The sequence below is a fragment of the Morone saxatilis genome, unplaced genomic scaffold (assembly GCF_004916995.1).
Source record: "Morone saxatilis isolate NCDOM2014 unplaced genomic scaffold, NCSU_SB_2.0 Contig20, whole genome shotgun sequence".
Taxonomy (NCBI): domain Eukaryota; kingdom Metazoa; phylum Chordata; class Actinopteri; family Moronidae; genus Morone; species Morone saxatilis.
In genome coordinates this window covers 5461927-5470113 of record NW_023339763.1, presented here as the reverse complement: position 1 = coordinate 5470113, position 8187 = coordinate 5461927, and positions in this window count along the sequence as shown.

Sequence of the window (8187 nt, the reverse complement as noted above, 5' to 3'; positions counted from 1 at the left end):
AATATAATATTCATAGATTTTCATTAGTGTACAATCACCTGAAAATATGAATTGCTTTAACTACAAAGGGAATGGGTTGTTGATTTTAATCATAAACCAAAATTTTAATTTTGACCTGATGATGGAGCTAAATGACAAGTCAGATAACATATAAGTTCACAAACACCATCAACACTTGCACCAAATGACATGGTAATCAAACCAACACTTCTGGATACTTTTACTGTGGTCTGGGTGAATACTTGATTCCGATCGGCTGCTGGGTGTCACCATTCTAAATGAATGTGCTGGAATAATTTGAATGAAAACAAAATCTGTAGAACTTACAACTTACAACACCGAGTGTATTCCTTTAGTGACTCATCCTCTGAACACCACAGGATGGCAACTGTAACACATGATCCTCCCACATGCCATCTGCTATTCAGCTTGCTTGCTTCAGGTTGCGGCCCTGTCATTCCTGAAAATCTTGAAATTTAATTGGGGACAAGGACATGGCTGATAGCTAGCTTGTCTTGTTGTTAAACATACTGCCAAATAATATTTGTTGTCTGTGTCAACTGTACGCAGTGTTATTGATTTTGAATCTTGCCAGCAAAACTTTAGCTGTCTGTCTCGTAGCTCAGCCAAAACGCTCTATGAGTGGAGGGAACTAAAAACATTTCCCACTGCCAAGTCGTATGTATGGTTCGTCCTATTTACTGTAGTAGTAATCAGTCAAGCCTTGTTTATAGAGTTAATTCAAGTGACATGAATCCAAGGTTGTATAAATGTCACTGTAGTCTCTTGGAGCTAGTTATGTTTGCCATCTCCACATCTTTGTGTGGTAAACCTTTTGTTTTAACCTTCATTTTCCAGTTTGTAGCCTTTTCCTGATGGTGATGATGATACACAATTAATTATTTGGAGCATGCGGTTTCTGTATCAACCAATCACAGATAAGAAAACTGGTCAGGTGACAAGACAATTGTCACAGTGTTAGCTAGGTTTTGGATGCCAGTTTAATAGTTATTATTTATTGTCTGTGCTCTTTGCTGTAATTGGTCTTCTCTCTCCAGTCTGTATCAGTTGGGAAACACATGATAAATTATCTGGATATGTGCATCAGTCTAGTCTGCCTCATTTCAGTTTGTTCATTAGGAGCTGTTGGCAGTCAGATGTCAGCATCTGTCTCCTTTTACCCATAAACCCTTATGTTTCAGCATTGTTTCCTCATTACACTCCCAGGTCACCAGAGAGAGTTTGGTTGTCAGAGAACTAAAACCTCTCTAGTATTTTGTAGTTATTCACCTTAAGCCCACTTAGATCGCTATTAATACAGATAAATGTGTCCCTGGCCTTGAGAAGACAGCTAGTCATCAGTTTTTTCCCCCCCTAATTAATAAGACCAACATTAATTTCGGAAAGCTTCTTAAACATCAGAAACCTCAATCGGTGCCACAGCACTAAAAAGAAATGTATGATTGTTACATACAAATCAAAGTCAATACAATTGTCATTTCAATCAGATAACTATCACTAAATAAAATCTGGTAATACATCAGCATGAACTTTGAACAGACCAGAATTATTATTTTTTATCTCTCTCTCTGTTTGGTTGAGACCAGTGGTTAGGTGCGGAATGATGTTGACAATGATTGATGAAATGCTCCCACACAATGTGTGACAATAGCAATCTTATACATGTCACATGTGTGAGATGGTTCAAATGACATCTTGTGCGTAGTGTCAGACTGCACATTATACATTTTGAAGGATGTGAATTTAAGTGCAACTTTATAATAGAAAAGATAAAATATGCAAGACATGTCATTAATTTGTGTCTGCACAACTTGAATATGTAGCGAAAAGCAAGCTTTGGCTATATGGCTGGCAGTGTTTTTTTAATATATATGTGTATAGTGTATGTCTGGCATTGACAAAGGCAGCTTCCAGCAGTGTATTCTGCAGTAGTGGTGGATCTAGAGTATTGGCTTAGCTTGGCAGCTGCCAGTTGTGTGTGTCAAATGCTGCCATATGAAATGTACTACATAAATTTAGATACATTTTAAACATAACATGTTAAAAAGCAGAACATTTAATGATCTGTTATGGACGCATTTGAGAGTAAGTAATAGACTTACAATCAATAAAAAAAAGAAAAATGTTTTGGTTTTGGAAATAGAATAAAATGTACATTCTTCTATTCAATGATTTATACTAATGTGCCACAATAATATAGAATAATAGGCAGGCTGTCGTTGGTCTCCAAGACCACCATTTTGGACTGATGACCAAAGATTTTGCTCCATGGTTCATTTGCTAATTTTTCAGCTGGGACAGCCTAAAGTCTCACATTGTCTCACATGTTCAAATTAAAACAAGCCTCCCATGTAAACTGTGTTCTGAACCTTTTTGTGACTGTAAAGTAAAATTAGTAAGAGATTTATCAAAGGATAAATATATGCAGTGTGACCATTTGACATGTATACTAAACCCATCTGACCAGGGCTTCCTGTTTACTCCACACAACATGTCAGCCAATAATAGTGCCACCTGTGTGTTTTCCACTTTGTTTCAGGTCAGATGTATCAACCACAGGTGGCCAGATCAATGTGAAGCGTTTAATTATTGTTGTGACAAATGGCAAAGACATTTAGTAGGGTTTGCTGAGCAAATGATCTCAGTGATTGCAGTGGGGGAGTGTGCCATGATTCACAATGACAATTCATGAATTATTAAGCTGCCAGAACTACCTGATGCCCTAAAGCCATGTTTCTCTTTGTAGACGAAAGCCCAGCAGGGGCAAACAAAGGGGGCACAAAGGGGATTTAATTTCCAGCCACCCACAAAGGTTGCAGGCGATTTAGGTTGGTACTGGAGTTGTCAGTCGAATAAGAAATGGAGGATTTGCACATTCCTGCATTGTAATTTAGGTGAATAGAAATGACTCATAAACTCATTAATATAAAAAAGAGAAATACTCCTGGTTGAAGAGATGTAATTAGAAAAGTGCATGCCTACATAGCATCAAAGGAATATTACATAATTTGATTTAAGTAAAACACATCTTGGAATGTAATGACATGATCCAATTTTACTCCATTCCATTACATGAGAAAAGTTTGAATCTTATATGGCACTACTATATGTAAAACAGGTCAAGCCATTACTTTGTTTTCTGCTTTTAAAAAAAGCTCAAACATGTCACACCAACAGATAATTCAGAACCATCCAAGCAATATTACATATCTACATTCAAACATTATGTGCAGCATAATGTGTACTGGCAAGGGGACATTCTTCCTGCCTGCAGTGGGTGAAGACTACAGCGAGACATTGATTTTGAAGTGCTCATACTTTTACACAAAAAGCTAAGTTTATAGAGCGATGTGTTTGTACACATCCCAAGGTCACAATCTTCATTTTCCTTCTGAGAACAAATATTTCAGATTTAGTCAAATTTGTAGTCTAGGGCATGCTTTGGTTTAGTGGATTAGTTGGTCAAGCGTTTTGCAAGGAATTTGTATTTATTTCCTTTTTTTATATTAACTTTTCTGACAGGAACTCAGTGTCACTCAAGTTGGACTGTGGCGGCTGATGTTCTTGGCCGGACTTTACTATTATTAGAATTAGTAAAATAGCATTAGGTATCAATTTTATATTTTCTTTAGTCTGGGATTTTGATACTATGTAAAAAATAACTGTATTAAGTGGATTAGGTAGATAACATGTATTTACATGTGAATGTAAACATGTAAATGTTACATAAGCTTATGAATAGATGTTATGTCTTTGTTAAATAATAAATGCTTTACAGCTTCTGGCAATTAGTAAATGACTTTGGGCAGAGAACCAATTGTATTTCATTCCTTGTTTGATGGAATACTATAAAAGTGAACCTTGTTCTGACTTCCCATGAGACAATTTCTCTCTGACTTCTTATGGTAAGGTTTGTCTCCTGTATTGATACATTTTATTATTTTTCAACCAACCATGTATTTAGGCAAGCCATTGTTCAGAGACCTTTTTCAGACCAAAAGGGTTTATTCAGGATGCATAATTATTTTTTGCCTAGATTATGTACAAATTTCCCTCAGGGTGGTAAGAGAGGAAAGGCTTAATTTGGAGTAATTGGGGCTTTAGTAATATCTACAGTTTTGCTTTATTATTCATATACATTAAACTAACAAAACTGTGAAGTATAATTGTGATACTGAAACCTTGGAAGCACCTTACAGAGCAAAATATGTTGATATGCAGTAAATATGTAACCTTGTGGTACTAATATGCACTAAATAGGGGAATGCTGAGAGAAAAGCCATAGTTAATGACTCATACATTACTAATACATGTCAACTAATAACCGGTAAATAGGATTTTCTTAATTGAAAGTCTTACCCACCACGCTACTGGCATTTTGTACAGTCAAGCCAAGAGGAGTGACAGATTTACCAGCAGCAGCCAACATTTATTTGGTTTAAGTAACGTTTACAAGACAAAGTCCTGACACATGATGAGCTCTGTCTTATGTCCTTGACACTTTTTTGCAGTGCTGCCAATAATGAGTCACGAGGTGAAGTTTCCCCAGCAGGGTCGCTGGGGGCTGTGATTCCCCCTCAGCACGGCACTGACTCCTCCTGACCTAATTACCACAAATAATTGCTCATAATACTACACCGCCAGGATCCCAAGAAGAAACATTCAAAAATAACTTCCTCAGCAGTTATTACCAGCTGTTTTATGAGAATAATTTTATTCTAAAACAGCATATCCACTGCTCCAAAACGAGCAAACGATCTCAATTATTACTGTCATTAAAACAAGTTTGCAGAATGTATTTTTGTCAGATTTTTAACAAGGCTGAGTGAGTGCCCATATTTTTTAAATCTTTTACTTGAGCAAGATATTACTTTATGAGACATTTAGCCTGGGTCTGAATGGTATAACATTCAGAAAGACCAGTCATGATAGGTTACTGTAAAATTAGAAAATTGTCAGTGAACTTCTTTTAGGATACCAGGAATGACATGTTTGTGGGCATTTCTGTAGTTACAGTAGGAACTTGCCTTTACAGATAGACAGTTGGATGTGCTTCTGACACTTCTTTTGTTGCCCTGTTTTTAAGGTAGCCTTGCTGCCTCCTGCTGTGCAGCACTGCCAAGCTGCATAAGGCAGAATTGTTAGTTGGCTCAAGTTTGGTCTGAGTGATAAATAGCTGGGGGGCAAGTGCTGAGTTTGTTGATCAGTCGATGTGTGATGACAGTTTTCATTCATTTCAACTTAGTACTACTTGCACTTTACTTTTTACTTTTTACTTGTTTCATGTTTTTCTTTTTTTATCCGATCTGTTCTTATTGTGAACAGCACAACACTGAATGAACACAATTCCATTCCCTTGTATCCTGACTCTTCTATATAGATGGATTAAAAAGAAATTCTACCTTGAACCCAGAAAAAACAAGTCCTTTCTACTGTAGTTACAAGGAAGTTAGTTTGTCCTGTAGTAGTGTACACACATATAGACCTAATTGTTGTGCACAGTGACGGCTATTTTTGCCATTTGAAAAGCAAGTGACTGATCAGAGTTTAGTAGGTGGGATTACATGGCTAGCAATTAAGCTACATCCAAGAAAAAGCTTTGACAAAAAAAAATGGTTGCAAAATGCAGACAAGCATGGATTAGACTGACGTAGCTATACAGGTTGTATTAAGTTTAACTCTAAAATCAACACATTTCTTTGATCGTGGAAAAGTAAACTTAAACGGTTAAATACAATATACTCAGTTCATCCTAATAGTGACTTTATCCTCCATGTGTGGAGAACAGTGACCTCACAGTAAAATTTCACCTCCTGATTGTCTGGTTGTAAAGAAGCTCAATAATACTTCAGTATGTCCCCCACTTTAAATAGATTGCACCAGTATTTTTAGCAGCCTGGCTAGTTGGTCACCTTACCCAATGTGTGACAGAGATTGGCACTGATATCATCTCTGTGTCTGTGGTTCTGTACAGTGTGCATCCCACCCATCTGGCACTCTAAGTAGGTCAAAACAGATTCAAATACTTGTATGCAAATGCACAATTGGCTCCTGGGGGTCTGGTTCTTATGATCAGAGTCTCAGGGATTTGGTGCTGGATGAAAAGTTGAGATGACTTTTAGGATGACTTTAACCACAGTTTTTCCTCTCAGTCTCTGTCTGTTTCACACTAGAAACACACAAACACACAGAAAGACACACACACATACACACACACTAGTGAGGTTTAATTGATTTTTCTGTTGCTGTAGATAAATCCATGTTCCGCATCTCATGTCACTGGCTGCAGCCCTTGTCTTCTAGCCTGGTAAACCCCATTTATCACATACAGGCTCTGCATGCTCCAACCCGCGTGCCAACGCCTTGGTTACTGAGCTCGCTCAACGTCAAGCTGCCCTTTCAACATATACAGACACACCCCCCCACACACACACTCTCACACACTGTAATATAATGATTTCAGTTATACTTGGGGCACATGAAGCTGTACAGTATATGAATTACCATTGATGTAAATTCCCCCCTTATTTAATGATAATAAGTTGAATCAAATGACATGGATGCATGTTCACACACATACGCATAGAGATGGGTCATTATTCATTCAAGAGCCTCATTTAAAAGCCTGAGGCTGATTTTAGATTCTGTATTTGTCAAACTGCAGTCCAGAGTATGTAGCTGGACTGACCCTGAGCTTGTTAGCTGACAGTTACAGTAGGAACCCGTGTATCAAGCTCTCCTCATAGATATATACTTTATTCATCCCCAAGGCACCCCAATGCATGCATTACTGCTGAATACAATTTGTACAGCAGCATTTGAATAGCGTGCTTTTAAAAAAAAACTCAAACAATGAACCAATTCTCAGACCACTATTTGTAACTTAACCTTTTCTTTTCACATCATCATAGCAGGCTGATATCTGCTGACTTTCGCATGCATAAAGCTTTTTTTTTTGATTGCTGGGGAGGGGCATGTGTATAAATCCTGTAGCTGTCATTAGGAAAGTGAAGGAGCAAACATGAGCTTACACTGAGCTTGACTACAGAATTTATTCTGATTTTCTACCAGAGCATGTCATTTGTGTGCATGTGTGTGCTTACATGCAAATGCCTGCCCATGCATACCTGGTCCTAGTTTAGAGGCAGGGTAAAGTGTGTGTGCAACATTGGAAGATGTTGCATGGTATCCTGCTACAACAACAAATAAAGCAGTTTTTGGGGCGTTGTAGGGTGATAAAGGAGTTTGTGTGCTGCTCTGGTTTTGGTTGCTCCATGTTTGATTGTTCCTTTTCACATAGGTTAAAAAATGATCAGACCAGAAGTCAATCAGTCAGAGGCAGGTTAGAGGAAATGTTAAGCGTAGAAACACACTATTTTGTTTCTTTTTTTAAAGACAAAATACATCAGTAAACAACATATGGTAGGCATATGGTAGAATTTAAACAAGGTCTAAGTTCGGTATAAGAGAGAAGCTAGGATTGTCTCCTGCCTCCCACGTCCCTGCAAAGGATGAGCGTGAATAGATAATGGATAGATAGAACTCTTTCTTTGTCATTCCCTATGAGCTGGTGTGACACTGCTACTTTTTCTAGTGTTTGGGCTTACTTTGGAATGAAAACAATTTTAACTTTAAATGTTTTGGCTTTAAAAAGAAGGAAAAAAAACTTGGAGTCTCCCAGCAGAAAGTGATTCCTGTACATGTAGCCAACATGTGGAATTAATTGATGTTCTTCTAATACTTTTATCTCTGTATAGTTTATTCATCTACCCGTGGAGAGTTCAGCACCTACTGCTAAGGCTCTCGTGATAAATGACAGAGCTGTCATTTCAACTCAAGCAGGGTGAGCAACACGTGCCACAATTCATTTTCCCTCCAGCTCTCAAAGTGCTGACTGCTGCATGGAGAAATGAGATGTGCCATCAAAGCTAACCTTAGCCTTTATTCCTGCGTGAACCCAGCTATGTTTAACCAGCCGAGGTCCCGCAGGGCTCTCGGCAGGAGAGACGAATCAAGACAAGCTTCGATCCACACACAGAACGAAGGTCGGCGTTCCACTGGAGCGGTTAATTCAATATGAAAATTCAAGCGTGCAGCCCACCACGGCCTTCCGTTTGATTCCTGACACTTGAAAGTGTAGTTTTGAAATCACTGTGAATCCAGCAT